Genomic DNA, 22,500 nt, shown 5'->3' on the forward strand with positions numbered 1-22,500 from the left:
CTGTGTGTTGATTCGTGGACCCGGGTGCCTTCCATCCTGTGATTTCATATCCTTTAGAGCCTTAGAGTCCAACCAACAGATGGGGAAGAAGGAGGTGGGAAAGACACACCTGTTCCTTGGTCATCTTGGCCTAAAAGTGACACATATCATTTCGACTCACACTGCAGGGGTGAGACCTGGTTTGTGTCTGTCCCTAGATGTCAGGGGGGCTGGAGAGTATGGCCTGGGATGAAAAGATCCTTATAGAAAGGGAGCAGGACCACCTGGTGGAAAGCTAGCGGTCCTCCCAGGTGGTTGCAATTTAGTTCTGAGCTTGTCTCCAGCCTCTTCTCCCCGCAAACAGTTGCCTTGTTTCCAAGAGAATCTGGAAGCCAGTGGTCCTAGTTTATTGCCTTAAGGCAGAGTCCTAGTTTATTGCCTGTAATAATTTTTACAGCTAACCAAAGGGGCCATGGCTGCTGGGCAAAGCTCCAGGTGAATGGTGTTCACAGCAGGGGCTTGAGAGGGCCAGCAAGAGCCCAGGAGAAACAAGAGCGTGACTCCTGAATTTGCAGCACGAGAAGGGGAGGAAGAGCCGAGCAGTCAGCAGTGTTCTGGAATGAGGAAGCGGGCTGTCTGCTTGCTTTCATTTCTTAGGTAAATATTTGTGGGAAGTTTGCCTTTTCTCTGAGTTTTTTGGTGCTGTGACGAGAACTGGGCAAAACATCAGCTCATCAGAAGCAGTGACATCCGAGAGCCTGAAGGAACCGGGAGAACAATTGTGAGAAGCCTCCTCTGCCAGCGGGTTGCCCACTGCGGCTACACGAGGTACCTCCCCTCCAAGATGCTTCCCAAAACCACCAGGTGAGCTTTAAGGGGCACATCTGAGGCAAGCCATGCTGGATAGCTGTGTGTTCCCAGCAACTGTCTTCTTTGATGCTGGTGATTAATGAAAACCGGGAGAAAGGCACGTTTTAGCTAATTCACGGACAGCCTGGCACGGAGGAAGTAACATAGTTGGGTTACTTGGTCAGTGGATAGATTTTTGTTCATCTTCAGTTCAGAGACAGAGTGGAGTGGGCAGAGCCCAGGTGTGTTGTTAGGGGGCCTGGGTTCAAACCCTGGAGTTTCCTCATTTCCGAATTAGGTGTGATACCCCCGCCTTACCTAAACCACAGCTTTGTGAAGATCCTAGGAGAACAAGAACGTGAAAGGATTCGAGATCTGTAAAGTCCTGCCCCGAAGGCAGGAATTAAGAATTCTTATTCTAACCCTCAGATGTTTTAGATCCAAGAACTGAAAGCCTACTCCAAAATATAACCAAAAAATCCATCATCTTCTGGTTTCACAGTATCTGTTTAGAACTGTGGAGGACCAAAGAGGGAAATGAGCCATAAAACACCAGCAGGAATAACAGGAGTTACTTGGAAAAGGAGATACCTGGAATCCCACCCACGGGAAGAGGGAGGGAGCCTGAGTGCAGTGGATAGAAAAGACCTGAGGCAGGGAATAGACCAGAGGGATGCCTTGTAGGACCAGTGGACAGGGAGCACTGGGGGCAGCCAGAGGTGGGCAAGGCCTGGGACTGGAAGTCTGAGTGCATTATTCCTTTCCCCTCTCTCCAGCTGGCCTCTTGAGCTGGGAGAAGAGAAAGACTAAGAGGAGGATTTTTAGGAAGGTCCCTCTGGTCACAGGGTAGAAAATGGGTGAGAGGGAAGAGCCTGGGCAGGAGGCTACTGAGAGAGTCCAGATAAAGAGGACGGTGGCCTCGACAGAGGTGGTGGTTGTGGGGGTGGAGAGACATGTCTTGATTCAGTGAGGATTGGAGAGGAAGGAGTGGAGGATGACTCTGGGTCCCTGACTTGGCTGAATGGGTTGGGGGTGGTGCCACTCCTGAGATGAGGATGTCAGGGGAGGAGCAGGAAGGTGGGATGTTCAAATGGGACATGTGAGACTGGGGTGTCCATGGGACCTCCAGAGACGGAGAACCAGGAGGCTGACAATTGGCCTTGTGGTCTGGAATTAGAGGGACAGTCCAGCGTGGACTCAGAGAACGTGGCCTACCCTTGGGTGCCAGCTGTGCCCCAGGGATCCTTGGCTTTCTTTTAAAGTCAGCACCATGCCCCTGAGACCCTCTATCCATCCCTCCCAGGGCCTCCTCTCCATCATGGTCCTCCTCCTGGGTATGGTTCAGCTGGTCAGGGCCCTTCTCACAGGGCAGGGTTCAGGCTGAGCATGTAGTTCAGATTTGTTAACCAGTGAGGGGTGGGGGAGGGGTGTAACTGTCCCTTCCAAGGACCCCAGACATGAACCCTTTATCAATGTCTTAATGTCATTGTAGTGGCTGAATATGTTTCCCATTTGGAAACTATAAGAAGGGTTCAAACTCCAGCTCTGCCACCCTCTAGCTAAGTGACTTTGGATTTTTACTTAACCTCTCTAAAGCCTCGGTTTTCTCATCCGTGAAATGGGAATACTAGTACATGTTACACTGTTGCCAGAGGTACGGGCAGGAGCTGGTACACAGAGTTAAATGAGAAAGGCCTCTGCCCTCGAGGAGCTGCCCATCCAGTGGCAGACACAGACCTATGAAAAGTTAGTTCCAAACAGTGGACTAGTGGCTGTGACACTGAGCCATGTTCCAAGCCGTCCATCCTGTCAATTCGGAAGTGAGCAAACTGAGACCCATGGGTCCACAGAGCCCAAGGACCCACAGCGCTTAGCAGCAGAGCTGGGATGGACTCAAAAAGAAGATTTTCCTGGCTGGGCCTCTTCACATGAGGGTTTCAAAGGAGGCTGGTGGCTTGGGAGGGCACCTGGGCCATGCTGGGCAAAGGTGCTGGCCTCTGGGTCAGTCTTCCTGCAGTAGGGAAGGCTAAGTAAGACTGGTCATGGGGCCAGGCGTGGGCAGCTGCTCTGGCTACTGGTTAACCAGGTGGGGGACTGAAATTCACTGTATGCTCAGGGGCCCAGAGGCAGTGGAGTCCTTGGCACTTTCAGCCCTAGCAGAAGGCCAGGGATGCCAGCCCAGCTAAGCACGGCCGTGCGTGGTGCTGGACTAGGGCTGGGGGGTGGAAGGCAGAGCCTGTGGGGAATGGGAGAGGTTGCTACTGCTTACCAGATACTCTGGGGACAGAGGAGCAGACAGGATCCAGGCTCTGAGGAGGCAGAAACGCAACCAGTGACAACCCCCTTTCAGTTCTGCAAAAGGAAAAATACCTTTCTTTTGTCAGAGCTGTCCAAAAGCAGGGAAAATTTTGAGAAAAGAAGCACTACCTTTTGGGCATGAGGCCGGGCCAGGCACTCGACTCTCATTGTATCCCATTCACACAGTGCCCTGGAAGGCAGACGTTGAATCCATTTTCAGGACGAGAAGAGTAAGACCCAGAGAGGGGTGCAGCTCGCCCACAGTCACACCAAGCCTGAGCTTGGTGGAGCTGGGACTCACTCTCATGATCTTCCTGGCTCCAAAGCCCACACGTTTCCACAGAGCCTGGCCGACTCAGCAAGATAGCAGAGTCGGCCTGGGAGGTACAGGGTTCCCACCCTTGGAAGTGCCCAAATGGAGCTTCAGGGCTGCCCTGTGGTGACAACAAAGTTAAATATTATCTGGTGGAAGACTGGCGGAGAGTGCAGAGACATTCACACTTCGCATGGGTGGATTCTAGTCTGTGATTCCGTGGATGAGGGGCCAGGAGATAGCTTAGTCATATGCAGGCCAAGTACACACAGTGCAGAGTGTATGTCTTCCTGGCTCCCTGGCTCCCTGGCTCCCTGGCTCCTTCCCTCCTTCCCTCCCTCCCTGCCTCCCTCATTCCCTCTTTCCTTCCTTCCTTCTTTCCTTTCTTCCTGGGCCTCTATTCTGTGCCATTGTTCTATAAGTCTGTTTTTACGCCAACACCAGGCTGTTTTGGTTACTATAGCTTTGTATTAATAGTATATTTTAAAGTCAAATAGTGTGATGCCTCCAGGTTTACTCAGGATAGCTTTGGCTACTGGGAAATTTTTGTGATCCCATATACATTTTAGAATTGATATTTATATTTTGGTGAAGAATATCACGGGTATTTTGATAGGGATTGCATTAAATCTGTAGATTGCCTTGGGTATTTTATGACTATTTTAACAATAATAATTCTTCCAGTCTCTGAACATGGAATATTTTTGTATTTATTTGTGTCCTCTGTAATTTCTTTTATCAATGTTTTATAGTTTCCAGTGTAGAGATTTTTCACCTCCTTGGTTCGGTTTATTCCTATGTTTGTTTGTTTGTTTTTCTCTCTCTGTCTCTTTCATTTTCCCTCCCCTCCCCTCCCTTTCCCTCCCTTCCCTTCCCTTCCCTTCCTTTCTTTTTTCCTTCCTTGTATAGCAATGATATTTATTTTTGTATTTGGATTTTTCATCCTGCCACTTTATTGAATTCATTTATTAGTTCTAATAGTTTTTTTGTGTGAGATCCTTGAGATTTTCTAGATATAAGATTGTGTCATCTGCAAATAGGAACAATTTGACTTCCTCCTTTCCAGTATGAATGCCTTTTGTTTTTTCTCTTGCTTAATTGTTCTGGTCAGGACTTCCAGTACTATGTTGAATAGAAGTGGTGAAAGTGGGCATCCCTGTCTTATTCCTGATCTTAGAGGAAAAGCCTTTACCGTTTCCCCATTCAGCATTATGTTAGCTGTGGGCTTGTCATACATGGCCTTTGTTGAATTGAGGTACATATATTCTCTGCCTAATTTGTTGAGAGTTTCTATTTTGAAGGGATATTGAATTTTGTCAAATGCTTTTTCAGCATTTAATTAAGTGATCATATGGTTTTTGTCTGTCTTTCTGTTAATGTGATGTTTCACATGTATTGAAATACATTTGTTGAACCATCTTTGCATGCCTGGGATAAATCTCACTTGATCATAATGAATGATATTTTTAATGTGCTGTTGAATTTGGTTTTCCAGTACCTTGTTAAGAATTTTTACATCTATGTTGGGATATTGGCGTATAGTTTTGTTTTTTTTTGTGTGTGTGCCCTGGAATCTCTATAATGCTGGCCTTGTAAAATACATTTGGAACTATTCCCCTTCCCTCAATTTTCTGGAATAGTTTGAAGAGAATTGATATTAGCTTTTCTTTAAATATCTGATAGAATTTAACAGTGAAGCCATTGGGTCAAGGGCTTTTCTGTGATGCAAGACTTTTTATTACGGATTCAATTTTCTCACTTGCTTTTCCTGTGTTCAGGTTTTCTGTTTCTTCATAATTTAACCTTGGGGTGTTGTATGTGTCCATTTATCCTTTTCTTTCATGTTTTCAAATTTGTTGGCATATAGTTGTTATTCATGAGGCTGCTATGATCCTTAGTGTTTCTGTGGTATCAGTTGTAACGTCCCCATTTTCATCTCTGACTTTATTTGCATCTTCTCTCTTTATTATTAGTCTAGCTAAAGGTTTGTTGATTTTACCTTTTCAGAAAAAAAGATTTTTGCTAATTTTTAAAAATTGCTTTTTGTTTTTTTTGGCTGGGCTCATGCCTGTAATCTCATCACTTTGGGAAGCTGAGGAGGGTGGGTCACCAGATCAGGAGTTCGAGACCAGCCTGGGCAACATGGTGAAACTCCGTCTCTACTAAAGATATGAAAATTAGCTGGGCATGGTAATGGAAACCTGTAATTCCAGCTACTGGGGAGGCTGAGGCACGAGGATCACTTGAACCTGGGAGATGGAGGTTGCAATGAGCTAAGATCATGTTACTGCACTCCAGCCTGGGTGACAGAGCAAGACTCCATCTCAAATAAAAGATTTTTAAAAATTAAAAATTGCTTTACTTGCCCTTGTTTCATTTATTTCTGCCCTCAACTTTGTTCCTTATTTCCACCAATTTGGGATTTTGTTTGTCAGTGTTTTTCTAGTTTTTTGAAGTATGCCATTAGGTTATTAGAAATCTTTCTTCTTTTTGGATGTAGGTATTTATGGCTGTACACTTCCCCCTTAGACACTGCTTTTGCTGTGTCCCATTGGTTTTGGTACAGTGTGTTTCCACTCTTATTTTTCCTCAATAAATTTAAAAATTCCCTCTTTAATTTCTTCACTGACCTAGTGGTTATTTGGCAGCATGTTGTTTAATTTCCATAAATTTGTACTTCTGTTACAGTGTTCCTTCCGTTATTGATTTCTAGTTTTTATAACATTGTGGTCTAGAAAAAAATACTTGGAATGGTTTCAATCATCTTTCATTTGTTAAGACTTTTTTGTGGCCTAATACATGATCTATCCTGGAGAATGTTTCATGTGCAGTTGAGAAGAATGTGTATTCTGAAGTGTTGCATGGAATGTTCTGTACATGTCTGTTAAGTCCATTTGGTCTATGTGCAGTTTAAGTCTGATGTTTCTTGTTTCTTGTTTTTTTCTTTGTTTGTTGTTGTTTTTGTTTGCGTCTTTGTTTTAAAGAGAGAGACCTATCTCTGTTGTCCAGGCTGAAGTATAGTGATGTGATCATAGATCACTGTAACCCCAAGCTCCTGGGCACAAGTGATCTTCCTGCCTCAGCCTCCTGAGTAGCTGAAACTATAAGCATGTGCCACCAAGGTCAGCTAATAATTTTTGTAGAGAAGGTGTTTTGCAGTGCTTCCCAGGTTTATCTTGAACTCCTGGCCTCAAACAATTCTCCTGCCTGGGACTACCAAAGCACTGGGATTACAAGCATAAGTCTCCATGCCTGGACTAAGTCTAATGTTTCTTTCTTGATTTTCTGTCTAGATGATCTGTCTTTTGTTGAAAGGGGAATGCCGAAGTACCCTACTATTACTGTATTAGAATCTATCTCTCCTTTTAGATCTAACAATATTCATTTATATTATATTAGGGTGATTCACAATATATTATTCATAATATAATATAATCATCATATATTAGGATGCTTCCGTGTTGAGTGTATATTTACAGTTGTTAAACTACTTGTTGGACTGATTTCTTTATCGTTAGGTAATGATCTCCTTTGTTGCTTTTTGTAGTTTTCAACTTAAAGTCTATTTATCTGATAAAATAGATAAAAATATGTATCTCCTTTATCCTTTATCAGGAGTATGAGTATACTTGCTCACTTTTGGTATCTGTTTGCATGAAATATCTTTTTCCATTCCTTTACTTTCAGTCTCTGCTTGTCTATCAGTGAGGCTAGTCTCTTGTAGGCAGCATATAGTTGGGTCTTGTTTTTAAATCCATTCAGAAGCTTACTTTAAATTGGATAATTTAATCCATTTATATTCAAAATTATTATTGATAAGTGAGGATGTACTCCTGCCATTTGGTTGTTTTCTGGCTGTTTTGTAGATTCTTTTTTCCTCTCTTACTGTTTACCTTTGGTTCAGTGGTTTTCTGTGGTATTAAGCTCTATTTATTTTCTTTTTCTTGTTTGTGTGTCTGTTGTAATTTCTTTTTTCTCCCATAGTTACTGTGGGTTAACGCAGAGTCTTGTAGTTATAACAGACTATTTTAAGCAGAGAATAATTTAAGTTTGGCTGCATAAAAATGCTCCATACTATTTCTCTCCCTCCACAATTTATATTTTCATTGCTTTAATTTACATCTTTATCTATTGCATGTTCCTTAGCCACTAATTGTAGCTCTTATTGACCATTTTGACTTTTACTTTTCATACTAAAAAAATGAAAGATTTACATAGCACCATTACAACACTGGGGTAGAATCAGTTTGATTACGAATGTACCTATTCTGGTTTTTAATTTATTTTTTTAGCTTCCAGTTGTAGCACTCCTTTAAGAATTTCTTGTAAGACTGGTCTAGTGGTAATAAATTCCCCCAGATTTTGCTTCTCTGGGAAGGTCTTCATTTCTCTTTCATTTCTGAAGGATGATAGTCTTGCTAGATATAATAATCTTGGGTAACAGGGTTTTTGTTTTTGTTTTCAGCAATTTGACTATTTCATCCCATTCTCTCCTTGCTTGTGGGGTTTCTGCTGAGAAATCTGCAGAGAGTCTAATGGAGATTCCCTTATATGTGACTTGATGCTTTTGTCTAATAGCTTTTTTCTCTCTTTGTCTTTGATTTTTGACCATTTCATTACAATGTGACCCAGAGAGGATGTTTTTGGGTTGAATCTAATTGGGGATCTTTGTGCTTCCTGGATCTAGATGTTCGTCTCTCCCAAAACTTGTAAACTTTTCAGCTATTATTTTGTCAAATAGGTTTTCTGTGCCTTTGTTTATCTCTGATCCCTCTGGCATTTCTATAGTACATATATTTGTTTGCTTAATGATGTCCCTTAAGTCTCATAGACTTTCTTCATTCCTTTTTTTGAGGTTCATAAACTTATATATTTTTTACTTACAAGTGTTCATCTGACCAAAATTCAACATAACCTTTATGGAACACTTAACAATTGTTTTGTATTTAAAATAACATTTCATTCAAACTGTATATAATTCAGTAAAATTTGTATATAGCAAGCAATGCTTAACACCTGGAAAATCTGTAGAGAAGAGATTTAGACACAAAATAAGAAAAGGAAAAATCTGAGATGTCTCTCACACACACATATGCCTTCATTCTGGCCCATGTACATGTACACACACACACACACACACACACACACCCCTCTGTGTGTTCACACAGACATATTCATTTTCACTCACAAAGTGGCTACAGCATAGACAAAAGAAGATTGTAGGTCCAAAGGAAAATGATTGATTGTTCTAATAAAGAGTCCCTGTAACTCAAAAAGTAATCTTCTGAGGAAATTACTACCTCAAAAATGTTCTTAAGGTAAATTTGAGATCTAAGCCTACAAAACTACTTTTGCAGAATAGCTCCTACAGTCCAATGTGACTTGTGCAAATAGAAGGGATCAGATAAAGCTAGCTTCTGTACTTTCTTAAACAAGGATGCAGGCTGCTTGCTGGTGCCTAAGGGCACTCCCATCATGACGGGTACTGCTGCAGTGCCGTCTTTGCCTCGTCACAAAGGTTCGAATCTCGTGGCTAACTCAGTTTGTGTAGAATATCTATGATGCCCATGCCTCATAATTTATCCTGGCCTTCTTGTGAACATTCTTCTTCATTCCATATGAGGTTTGATATACAAAACATAGCTGGAAGCTTCAGTCTGACATGTGACTGATCCATGTAATATTTGATTTTTTGAAGGATATCATCATTGGTCATTATAAATTCTTTTGCTGTTGTCTCATCCGCTGTGTTGACTAAGATGCACAGTATCTACTCTTTGACCTTAAAGTTATGTTCCCCTTCCAGAACAAGGTGACAGCTTGCATAGTTTATTTTCCATGAGTATTCATTATTTTATCTGTATGAGGCCAGGTCAAGAGGAGATTTCTAAGAAGTCCCAGTGTCTTCATCAGCACATTCAAATCTGAATCTGATAACATCCAGAATATCTGTTCAGTATTCAAGCTTTGTAAAATGTTTGCTTTTATTTTTTGTTCAATCCTGAAATGCCATATTCATTAAAGCCCAAATTCTATTCACTTGTAAAGTAGGATTTTCACTCTGGGTTAATCCACAAAGTAGCCCTACAACTCCGGATTTTAAAATTGGCTCTTTTCTTGGAGAAAATTCAAAAAGATTACATATCGTGGAAGATGCCACCACGAAGATTTCATCTGGTGCGTTTTGTAAAACCTTCATTAAATGTTTTCAGACAATGTGATCCTAGAAACTGTTTTGAAGCTGCTGCACAGATCTTGACAAAGGGTGCAAACATCTGACGGCAGCTAACCGCACCTTGACACTAGACTCAAGCCAGCCACAATTCAGCCCATCGTATTTTTCAGTCTCAGTGCTCTTCTTCTGAATGTCTTCTTCATTTGCTCCAAAAGAGTCATAGAGCTTGAATGCAGCCTGGCAGAGTTCATGGGCATGTTTTAAATCATGATCAAGCCTTTTAATATCAGTGATGGCACTCAATGAGTTGGGATACTAGAAACAGTCAGCAAACATGGCAATGAGGTGAGCAGTTATGCTGGCGATTCTTTGTAACTCAATATCTGGTTCAGTCAGATAGGCAAGTGTCTCAGCTTCTTTGCCTCTCTTCTCTAGTAATCTCTTCTTTCTGCACAAACAAGGCAATGCTTTTAATACAGTTGTTATCTGTCTGAATTGTTCCAGCTGTATGCATGTAAGTTAAACATTTTGCTGATGTAAGCTGTATCTCAGTATACTTAGCCCTCTGTAACATCTTCACAAAAATCTGTGGTAACAATTCTGCATCAACCAAAACATTTACCAGGATTTGGGATGCTTCTGGTAAAACTGAGAAACAGTTCAGTGCTTGCATTTGAACTTTGTAGAACAGTGAGGTTAGTGGCTGAGCAGTGTTCTGAACTACGCCATGGCTAAATAAAATTGTTTGATCATCTGGCCCTTTACAGCAGTGTGAGGCAATCCAACAGATGTATTCCTGGGTGTAGTGGAACCTGCTAAGCAGTGCCATGAGGTGTGGTGTCACTGTGGCATCTGTATACAGTAGCTCCTTTGGAGTGACAGGTCTGGAGAAAATAGTATGCAGGTATTGGAGACAAGCTTCAGTGAACTTCAGGTCTGGGGACAGTAGTTCTTGCAGTAAGGCTGGGATTATACAAGTCAGTAGAGACTTGACATTATTTTCAATACCCATAGCAAGACTTCCCAGCACCACTGCACATTCAGTTTTCAGCTCTGCACTTGAGGTTTGTTGCTGAAGCAAGCACAACAATCTTGAAACAGCTCTGAAAACAATGAGACTGTTTTCTGCTTGCTTCAAGTTACAGAATTTTTTATGTCTCATTTTAGAATCGGACAGCTCAAATTTGTTGCAAAGCCCATCGAAGTTATCTTCCAGAAACTTTAATTCCTGGTCTAAAAGGAAGCTACTATGGATTGGGGTCTCCAGCAAGCACACGATCTCGAGCCTTTGCACCTGGCTGCTCTCATTCTTTTTTATTCTCATTTTCTTTTCTGCCTAGGTTATTTCAAAAGATCTGTCTTAAAGTTTCAGAATTCTTTTTCATTCTTATACTTCTTCTCCTCCTCTTCTTCCTTCTCTTTCAACTTCTTCTTCTTGACAAGGTCTCACTCTGTCACCAAGGCTGGAGTGCAGTGGTATAATCATAACTTACTGCAGCCTTGAACTCCTGGGCTCAAACAATCCTCCTGCCTCAGCTTGCAAATAGCTAGAACTACAGACATAAGCCACCATGCCTGGTGAGACACTGGCTTAAGCACTATGGACAGATAAGCAGCTGTTAAGCAATACATCTTTATATAAAGAAAAAGAAAATAGAATGCCTCTAATTCTACCACCCAGAGATGACCACTTTTAATAACTCAGGATTATGTTGATTCATAGTCTCAGTGTAGAAACTGGCTGGTCAGTGAGGGTGGGAAGACACTTGAACAGGGACCCTCACTCACACAGGACCCTTCCAAGGCTCTGGGAGAATGGGAAGAATCCTGATAAAGTGTTTACATGGTCATATGTCTCCCTTAAAAGATGAAAAAGTAAGATATTTTGTAGTATTACTTTAAAAGGATGCCCTAATTATATAAGCTTTGAGCCCCATAGAACCGGATTCTGCCCCTAAATGAAGGACTTAATTCCAGTTAGCAGAGACATTAGATAAATAATCAAGCTGGAGAAAAAAATGTGAAAGAAGATTATTCCACTTAGGGAAGACACACTACAGGTGAGCATCCTTGGCTCTGAGAAAGTGAAGTTTAAAAAGATGAGATGGTCTTAGTGGGCTACAAGACAAACTTCTTGACGTTGATGTTCAAGGCTAAAAGGTGAATGACTACAGCAGTGACTGATGATATGAATGTGACTTTTTTTTTGGCCATTTTGCAGGACCGGGCGGTTTAATGGCACCTGTACCAGCTCGGTAGACATGGAGCTCTTCCTCCATTACTCCCTCATCCCATCAGTAAGTAAAGGCAGGGGAAGGGTGAGGAGGGCAGGAAAGGGCAGCTGGGCCACTGCCAAACACAGACTCCGAAACAGACCTGAAAGTTCAGGAGAGAGAGATCAGCTGAGTTTTCCTTCCAAAATTTCTTACATAGTATACCAAAAATATGGCAGTAGAAGGCTTTTAAGGACCCAAGAATCAAGCATATGGGCTTTTAGGGAAGTCCAACTGGCTTTTCTGATGAAGTAATGACAGTGCTGAGGTCCGTTGGAAGATGTAAAGTATATTGCAGACAGGGGAGAGCTCATGCAAAGGCTCTGTGGAGGGAGGGAGAAGGCAGAGTGGGAAGAGCTGAGAGGTTCAGCCATGGCTGGACTGGAGAATTGAAGTGGAGAGGTCTGGGGAGGTGGGCAGGGCAGGCCAGATAGAGCCCTATGGGGCTCTGTGTTAAGTGTTGCCTTCATTCTAAGTACAGTGGGAAGTAATGGAAGTGTTTCCATGAAGGTGGTGTGATCAGATTTATACTTTTAAACGATCTCTCTCGTTACAGTGTGGAGATTGAGTTGGAAGTGGGCAAAAGACGAGGCAGGAAGACCAATCTTAGAGTTTAGAATCGGTTTCCAAGCCATTGCGGCTCTCAGCGCCCAGGGGTGCTGAAATATGCTTAAAACATCTCACGGAGACTCAGCTCACTATGCGAAAGACCTTCCCACACTCGAGACTATAGCTAGTCTCAGGAGGCAGGAGGGAGAGAGCTCCCTGTGACTGGAGACAGCAAAGCTCCTTATTAGGATGGCACCATGGGTCATGTACCACGAGAGCTTTCAGAGCTTTTCTAGCTCTGCCGTTTTGAGTCTCTGCAGCTCATAACGCATTTTTGCTTGAGTTCTGATTGCTCCTATCTGTTTTGTCACTTCTTATCATCATCTTCATCATCATGCAGTTAACATTATTGCATATCATCTGTGACCCTCTCACCTGCAGGGATCCAGGTGAGACATGATTTTATCTCATCCTAGATCATGACGTCAACTCCAGAAGTTCAGGAGGTAAAAACAAAAGGACTTGTAATGGGCTGGGTAGGAAGGTTAGGGAGAGGATGAGGTTGAAGATGACTTGGGTTTCTAACTTACACAACTGAAAAGATGATGGCAGCTGCCATTCATTCATTAAGGAAAATTAGAAGAGATCCAGGTTTAAGATAGATAGAAGACTGGCTCATGCCTGTAATCCTAGCACTTTGGGAGGCTGAGGCAGGCAGATCACTTGAGTCTAGGAGTTTGATGGGGAACAAAACCTCATCTCTACAAAAAATACAAAAAATATCTGGGGGTGGTGGCCCAGCGACTCAGGAGGCTGAGGTGGGAGGATCAACTGAGCCTGGGAGTTTGAGGCTGCAGTCAGCCGTGATTGTGCTGTTGCACTCCAGCCTGGGTGACAGAGTGAGACCCTGTCTCAAAGAAAGAGACATACTAAAGTTTTTGATAAAAACTTTGAGCTTTCAATACATTAAAAAGAAATATCAACTGTGTAGTTGGTTATGTAGTTTTGGAGTTCATGGACAAGGTTGGCGCTGGAGATTCATATTTAAGTCTTCTGTGTATTGATGGTCATAAAAACATGGAGATGAGGCTAGGCTTCATTACAATGGCTCACACCTGTAATTCTAGTGCTTTGGGAGGCAGGGGTGGGAGGATCACTTGAGGCCAGGACTTTTGAGACCAGCCTGGGCAACATAAATGAGAGGTCATCAAGGAAGAGAAGATCAGGTAAGAAGATGAGTAGCCCTTGGACTGAGCTATAAGGAACTCGGCATCTAGGGCTGGGGTAAAAAATGATCCAGCAGAGGATACTGAGAAATAATGGGGAAAAATCAGGAAAGCGTGTTTGATGAAGGCCTAGGGAAGAGAGTACTCAAAGAGGAGGGAATGGTCAACACTGTAGAATGCTGCTGAGAGATCAAGCTGGATTTGTACTTCAGGTATACATGGGACCAAGCCACAAAACAATCATAAGTGACTTTTGCCATAGCTTTTTCAGCAGAGTGAAGGGGGTAGAAGTCAGGTTGGGGGATTCAGGAGCCAGTGAGAGGTAAAGGAATGGAGACACAAGTGTAGAAAATTCTCAAGAAGTTTGTGATAAAGGCAGGAGAGAGAAAGAGCATCAGGTTTGTGAGAACATGACTGAATCCATAGGAAAGGAGCAGAGAAGGTTTGCAACCTGGCAGTTAGTACTGCCTTTTGACAGATGAGGAAACCTGAGGTACAGGAAAGTTAAATCTCCCTCTCAACCAGGATGTGAGAGAGACCAAATTTGAACCTGCATCTTTTCAGGGCAACAGAAAAGCTTAGTACAGAACATTCTGTTAGCTCAAGGGTGCATGCAGTCAGCCCTCTGACTCTGGAGTTTGAGGTGTCACTAATGTTCTTTGCACTCTGCTGACCCACACATTTGCTTTCAGGGAGGGCTTAGAGGCCACACTGAGGATGAACATGCCTACTAATTCTCTTATCTTCTCTTTTTATAGCTCTTTATCGTTTTGATCTTGTCCTTCCTCCAAAGACGAGAGCAGCGTAGACAGAGAGATGATACCTCTTACCTCCTGGGGAACCGCTTTGGAATTATCATGTGAGTTGAGTCGTTGGAGCCAACGCCAATTATGAGGTCAGGTAGTTCCTAGGACCCCTGCTCCACCTCTACCTCACTCTGCACAGCCCTGCCCCTCCACGCACCAACCCAACCAAAGCTCTTAGAGTTCAGAATTGGTTTCCAAGCTATGCGGCGCTCACCACCCAGGGCTGCTGAAATATACTTAAAACATCTCATGGAGACCCAGCTCACTATAGAAAAGACCTTCCCACACTTGAGACTATAGCTACCTCAGGAGGCAGGAGGGAGAGAGCTCCCTGTGACTGGTGACAGCAAAGCTTCTTGTTAGGATGGCACCATGGGTCATGCACCACGAGAGCTTTCAGAGCTTTTCTTGCTCTGCCATCTTGAGTCTCTGCAGCTTGTATCACATTTTTCCTTGAGTTCTGATTGCTCCTGTCTGTTTCATCACTTCTTATCATCATCTTCATCATCATGCAGTTAACATTATCGCATACCATCTGTGACCCAAGCACTGAACCATTTGCTTTGCTGAATTTTGATGAATCCTCTTGCCAATCTAGCATGGTAGAAGTTGTTATCCTTGTGCAATGGATGAGAAAACTCATGCTCAGAGAGGTTAAATGACCAGTCCACAGCCACACAGCTAACAAGTAACAAGAGCTTTAGCCCAGATCAGCTTTATATTCTCTTGAATCCCCCAGGGTCATAACCTGAGCAGGCTCAAGCTGTGGACCTGCTGAGATCTCAGCCAAGGACTCTGGAGAAGAGAAACAGATGTCAGAACTGAGGCAAGGGGGGACCTACGCTGCAAGTGAGAGATTCATTCTGGATACCACCCACTGGGGCAGTCTATACTTTTCAAGCTGCCAGGCCTGAGACCCATTGATTGAGGCACAGAAAAAAAACTGAAGCTGGTGGATAAAGACATTCAGTTCTGTCCTGGGCATTTAGCATGTAGGGCAGGCATCCCCAAACTTTTTACACAAAGGGCCAGTTCACTGTCCCTCAGACCATTGGAGGGCCGCCACATACTGTGCTCCTCTCACTGACCACCAATGAAAGAGGTGCCCCTTCCTGAAGTGCGGCGGGGGGCTAGATAAATGGCCTCAGGGGGCCGCATGCGGCCCGCGGGCCATAGTGTGGGGACACCTGATGTAGGGGCTGGCACAGGACTTTATAAGAAGTAGGAGGCCATAGCAATTACATTCAACTGCTTTGAATTACATTGATAATGACACAATTGACTTGCTCCCAGGCTACTTTCCCACCTAAACCCCTGCGTATCTGATAATTTTGGCCCACCATCTTTTCCAAGCAATGACCCCTCACACGTGTGTGGCACTGTGCAGCTCATAAAGCAGTTCATCATTTGCTGTCCACAATGACTAAGATATGGGTAGAGTAGGCGATTCTATCTCTGTTTTAAAGATGAGGAAACTGTGTCTCATATAGCTCTTAAGTACTACAGACTATCTTGATTAGAATTTGATTCAATTCAACAAAATGTGTGTCCACAAACCTGCACTAAGTACATACTCTTTCCAAGGTCCTGTGCTCAGTCCCCACCCTAGGGGAGTATATAGTTTACTAAACAAGTAGAGAGTTAAGGTTATAGGGAAGCAGAGATTCTAAGTCAGAGAGGAAATGATATGACAGAGCTAGACCCTAACTCAAAAGGGTCTGGTGTGGTGGTGCCCACCTGTAGTTCCAGGTACTCAAGAGGCTAAGGTGGGAAGGTCGCTTGAGCTCAGGAGGTTGAGGGTGCAGTGAGCCAAAATTACACCATTGTACTCCAGCCTGGGTGACAGAGGTGTGCTGAACAGGGACATGAACTTAATGCTGAGGGGACACAGATGGGGCAGCCTCACTGGAGGTGGGTGGTCAGGGAGGCTTTGTAGAAGGCGTGCTCCTGCTGAGCCTTAAAGGTGAAGGTCAGCGAGCCAATGAGACTTCCTGCCTGCCGTGCCTGGCTCTCCCTTCCCTCCTGAGTTTTCATGAAGGCCCACTTTAAATGGCCCTTTTCATTCAAAGAGCCTTTTTTTCTTCTCCCAAATACAACTGCTTCCTCTGACCTATACAGAGCTGTCTTGGTTAGAAGAAATAGTATTCATGCAAGCTTGTTTACATTAAAGGAAGATTTTTTTTTTTTCTTTGAGACAAAGTCTAGCTTTGTCACCCAGGCTGGAGTATAATGATACAATTTTGGTTCACTGCAGCCTCAACCTTCTGGGCTCAAGCAATCATCCCAGCTTAGCCTCCCAAGTATCTGGGACTACAGGTGGGTGCCACCACACCTGGCTAATTTTTGTGTGTTTGTAGAAACAGGGTTTCACCAAGTTGCCCAGGCTGGTCTCAGGCTCCTGGTTTCAAGACGTTCATTTGCCTTGGCTTCCCAAAGTGCTGGGATCACAGATGTGAGCCACTGCACCTGGCAAAAAAGGATTTTTTTTTTTTTTAAACAAATTTAGAGGTCTCACATAAACCTAGGTAATAGGCCTCATGGAAACTGGATCTCTTGAGATGGGAATCTGGGAGACTGATTTTCTTCTCGCTCTGCCCCTCTGTGTCACTGGTGCCTCCTCAGCACCGTTCTGCCGGTTTCCTCGCCGACTTAGAATCTCTGCTTCCCTATAGCCTTGGCTCTCCTCTGATATTGACTCTGATCCCAACTTCTTATGACTTTCCAGACAAGGACTTTAACAGCTAACTCATTCCTGTCCTTAGGGTCATAGATTCAAAATGTAAGACAAGACATCTGATCAGCCCATTCAAAGACAGGCCCATAGTCCAGTCAACCGCAGCTAGGAAGGCATGATAATTTAGGGGAGGCAAAAGTTTATCTCTAGGCTCTTAGTTTTTTCAGCTGGGCCTGAGAATTATAATGTAAGTTTTATGTGACACAGGAGCCCTTATAAGGAAATGAAGACCTAAATACGCAGTTAGAGTTGAATATGTACACATCGAATTGGACAAAGGATAGTTAAGTTGTGAAAAAGTAACTAAATTGTGCAGGGAGACTAGAAGGCAAGAGTTATTTAAATAATGTCTGTACCAAATTCTCTTGGTCTCAACTTCCTGTCCCTGATGATAAGAATGTTATTTTCCTTCTGTACAGGGAGAGCATTTTTTTACATAGAAATTTCATCTCCTGTTTTTAAGAAATAGCATGAAGGTCAGAATGATCTTCTACCTGCTGTTTTTTAAGTGTGTTTAACTCAAAACAGTTGATAAGCCAGAGTGGCCTATTTTAGGGTGGCCTATTACTTCTTCAAGCACAGACATAGCAAATGACACCTGTACCTAGACCCTCATCAGGCATATTGGAAGGAAGAATTCTCATAGAATATGGCTGGGTGAGGGCAGGCTTCCTCTAATCTGTCTCGGACACATACTCCTTGTTTTGGTCCTTGAGTCATTCTGTCTGTGTCTCTTATAGATGAAACGCATCCCATTTTGCCTTCATGCCTTCTGGCGTCCTTACTTGTATCCCCTGCTAGTCTTGGAGCTCCTCCAGAGCAAGAGTTTTGTCATCCTCACTTCAGTACCCTGAATCCATGCTTAGCCCTAGGCCTGGCACAGAGGGCCCTGTGAAATGTCAGTTGCAATGAGCAGCTGACTATTCAATAATCCCTCCTCAGGGTGGGGTCACTACTTTGGTGATGATCTGTGGGAATGTCTCAGAGCCACCTTCTGGCCTCACACACTGTTTCTGTTGTTTGCAGGCCTCTGGACTTCGTGGGCACTTTCAGTAACCGATGGTCCTATGGAATCGCCTTTGGGGCCACAGCCAATAAGGTCATGTTTTTGTTCTCAGAAGGCTACCAGCCCCTGCAGATCCCACAGTGGGCCCAAGGTACTAGGGCTGCCTCATACCTGCTAGAAACTGCATCATGGAAATTCTTGCTCTCAGAGACCACGTGGCCCGTGCTCTCTGGGATCAGGTCATAAACTTTGTGAACGATCATGTTGTTGCCAGCCTGTCACTTGCCCAAGGTCAACACCTAGCCCACAGATCTTCAAAGCTTCTTTGTGGGGACCTGCCCAGTTAGATTCAGAGGTTCTTTAGACATGATGTACCAAGTCTCAGGAAGTAGGTTCTTCCTCACCTACTTGCCAAAAGCTTTCCTGTGTCGTAGCCATGGCTGCCTTCTTGATGTTGATGAGCCCTATTCCTCCTTAAAGATCAATGCTTATGTTTTTGGCCATTAGTCTGAGGGCTCATCTTTTCCCATGCCTCATGCTCCATCTGAAGGAGTAACTCTAAGCTACAAGTTCACTTTTCCCTTATACAATCATTCTAAAACCTCTCTGTTTAGTACAGTTCCCTCTCATGGGCTCCAAGCCTAAATCAAATGCCTACTAACAGGTCATTAGTCTTTCAGAAAATGCAAATTAAAACCAAAATGATATATCATTACACACCTCTTAGAAGTACACAGTTTCAGTTGTTTTGCAAATGTTTACATTAATGAAACCATTACCACAATCAGGATAAGGAATCCCACAGATTTCCTGGTTCCCCTTTGTAATCTCCTCTTTCCTCTCCTCTTCTGTCACTGCCCTCATTTACAAGCAACAAGTAATCTACTAACTTTGCATTTTCCAGAATTTTGTATAAATGGAATCATACAGGATGTACTTTTTTTTGGAGTCTGGCTTCTTTCAGTCAGCATAGCTATTCTGAGATTCATACATATGTAACGTGTGTTACTAGCTTATTCTTTTCCTTGCTGAGTAGTATTCCACTATATAAATCAACTACAGTTTGTTTATCCATTCACCTCTTGAGTAATATCCGATTTATTTCTCCTTTTGGCCATTGTAAGTAACACTGCTGTGAACGTTTGTGTATGTGTCTTTTCATGTACCCATGCTTCAATTTTCCTTGGGTAAATACCTATGAGTAGAATGGCTGGATTACACAGATCATATAGTAGATCATACTTTTAAAGAAACTGTCAAACTGCTTTTTAAAGTGATTATACCACTTTAGATTATCCCCATCAGTATGACAGTTCCAGTTTCTCCAACACTGGTACAGTCCATTTTTTAAGTTTTTGGTGGTTCTAAGAAGTATGTTGTGGTTTCTTATTGTGGTTTTAATTTGCATTTTTATAATGACTAATGCTGTTGAGCATATTTTCATGTGCTTATTTGCTATTCCTGTACCTGCTTTGATGAAACATCTATTCAAATCATTTGTCTATTGTCAAAAATTGTTTTTTTTACTTTCTTTTTAGTGAGTTTTCAGAGTTTTAAAAATATATTTTGGTTGTAAGACCATTATTGTACACATGTATGAATTGCAAATATTTTCTCCTAGTCTGTAGTTCAAATTTTCATCCTCCTAACAAACTATTCTGAGAAGCTGACATTAATTTTGATGAAATCCAGTTAACTCTTTTTTTTTCTTTTATGGATCACGCTTATGGTGTCATATAAGAATCTTTTCCTAAGATAAGATCATGTAGATTTTCTCCTGTTTCTTTCCCCAGAGTTTTATAGCCTCAAATTTTGCTTTTAGGGCTGCAATACATTTTGAGCTGTTTTTTTTTTTTTTTTTTTTCACATGTAGTATATAGTAGGAGGTGTGGATTAAAGTTCTTTTATGCCTTTGGATTGCAAAGTATTCTAGCACTATTTGCTGCAAAATTCCGTCCTTTGTCCATTGACATGCCCTTGCACCTTTGTTGAAAAGCAACTGGCCACATATATGTGAGTCTATTCTTAGACTCTCTATTTTCTCCTATTTATCTATTTGTCTATCATTGCACCAACATCATACTGTCTTGATTATTTTAGATTTATAATAAATATTGAAATCAAGTGGTATTAGTCCTTTAGATTCGTTTTTTTCAAAGTTGTTTTTACTATTCTAGGTTCTTTGCATTTCTACATGAATTTTAGAATAAATTTGTCAATGCATACAAATAATGTTGAAATTGAGATTATATCATTTGTACATTTTTAGATCCATTTTAGGAAAATTGTTATTTTAACAATAGTGGGTCTTCTGACCCATAAACACAATATATCTCTCCTTTTATTTAGAGTTTATTAATTTCTTTCAGCAATGTTTTATAGTTTTCAGAGAATAGACCTTTCACATCTTTTGTCAAATTTTTATCTGTTTTTTATTTTTTATTGTTCATTGCTAATAAATAGAAATACAGTTGATTTTTGTATGTTGATCTTATATCTTACAACCTTGCTAAACTCACTTATTAGTTCCAGTAGCCTTTTCTATAGATTGTATAGTATTTTCTACATACTACATCATATCATCTGTGAATAAAGGCAGTAGTTTTATTTTTTCTTTTCCAATCTGGAGGTCTCTTATTTTATTGTTATTGTTTTTCCTAATTGCAGAGGGTAAAACTTTCAAAATAATGCCCAGTACAAGTAATCAGACGAAGCATTCTTCTCTTGTTCTTCATATTAGGGAAAAATCTTGTTTTTTTTTTTAAAGCACTGATTTTGAAGAATTATATTATGATGTGTCTGATTTTCTTGATGTTTCTCATGCCTGGGGTTTGTTGATCTCTGAATTTTGATTTTCCTCAAATTTAGAAAAGTTTTGGGCATGGCGAGGTGGCTCACCCCTATAATCCCAGCACTTTGGGAGGCTGAGGCAGGAGGAATTTTGAGCCCAGGAGTTTGAGACCAGCTTGGGCAACATAGTGAGACTCCACCTCTACAAAAATGAAAATAAAATTAGCTGGGCATGGTGTCATAGGCCTATGTTCCCAGCTACTTGGAAAGCTGAGGCAGGAGGATCACCTGAGCCTGGGTGGTTGACGCTGCAGTGAGTCATGACTGTGCCACTGCATTCCAGCCTGGGCTACACAGCAAGACCCTGTCACACACACACACACACACACACACACACACACAAAAAAAAAAAAAAAAAAAAAAAAGAGAGAAGGAAGAAAGGCCACAATGGCTCAAGCCTGTAATCCCAGCACTTTGGGAGGCTGAGGTAGGTGGATCACTTGGGGTCAGGAGTTTGAGACCAGCTTGGCCAACATGGTGAAATGCCACCTCTACCAAACATACAAAAAATTAGCCAGCTGTGGTGGCATGCACCTGTAGTTCTAGCTTCTTGGGAGACCAAAGCAGGAGAATCACTTGAACCCAGTTGCAATCAGCCCAGCCGTGCCACACCACTGCCTTCCAGCCTGGTGACAAAGCAAGACTCCATCTCCAAAAAAAAAAAAAAAAAAAAAAAAAGAGAGAAGGAAGGGAGGATGGGAGGGAGGGAGGGAAGGAGAGATGGAAAAAAGAGTAATTTTGGCCATTAATTTTTTTTCTCTCTTTTTTTTTTTTATTATACTTTAAGTTCTGGGGTAAATGTGCAGATCTGGCAGGATTGTTATATAGGTATACACATGCCATGGTGGCTTGCTGCCTCCATCCCCCTGTTACCTACATTAGGTATTTATCCTAATGTTATCCCTCCCCAACCTCCCACCCCTTGCTGTCACTCCCCTAGCCTCCCAGCCCCCAACAGACCCCAGTGTGTGATGTTTCCCTCCCTATGTCCGTGGGTGCTCATTGTTCAACACTCACTTAAGAGTGAGAACATATGGTGTTTGGTTTTCTATTCTTGTGTCAGTTTGCTGAGAATGGTGGTTTCCAGACTCATCCATGTCCCTGCAAAGGACATGAACTCAGCTTTTTTTATGGCTCCATAGTATTTCATGGTGTATATATACCACATTTTCTTTATCCAGTCTATCATTGATGGGCATTTGGGTTGGTTCCAAGTATTTGCTATTGTAAACAGTGCCACAATGAACATACATGTACATATGTCTTTATAATAGAATGATTTATAATCCTTTTGGTATATACCCAGTAATGGGATTGCTGGGTCAAATGGTATTTCTGTTTCTAGATACTTGAGGAATCACCACACTGTCTTCCACAATGGTGGAACTAATTTACATTCCCACCAACAGTGTAAAAGCATTCCTATTTCTCCACATCCTCTC

At 42.4% G+C, this 22,500-nt stretch overlaps 1 pseudogene; it reads right to left on the reverse strand.

Annotated features, from left to right (window-relative positions):
* Positions 1-9,419: 9,419 nt before the first annotated feature.
* On the reverse strand, positions 9,420-10,938 carry LOC104653229 (armadillo repeat-containing protein 8 pseudogene; annotated as a pseudogene).
* Positions 10,939-22,500: the final 11,562 nt, after the last annotated feature.

Source organism: Saimiri boliviensis, chromosome 2 (genome assembly GCF_048565385.1).
Source record: "Saimiri boliviensis isolate mSaiBol1 chromosome 2, mSaiBol1.pri, whole genome shotgun sequence".
NCBI lineage: Eukaryota > Metazoa > Chordata > Mammalia > Primates > Cebidae > Saimiri > Saimiri boliviensis.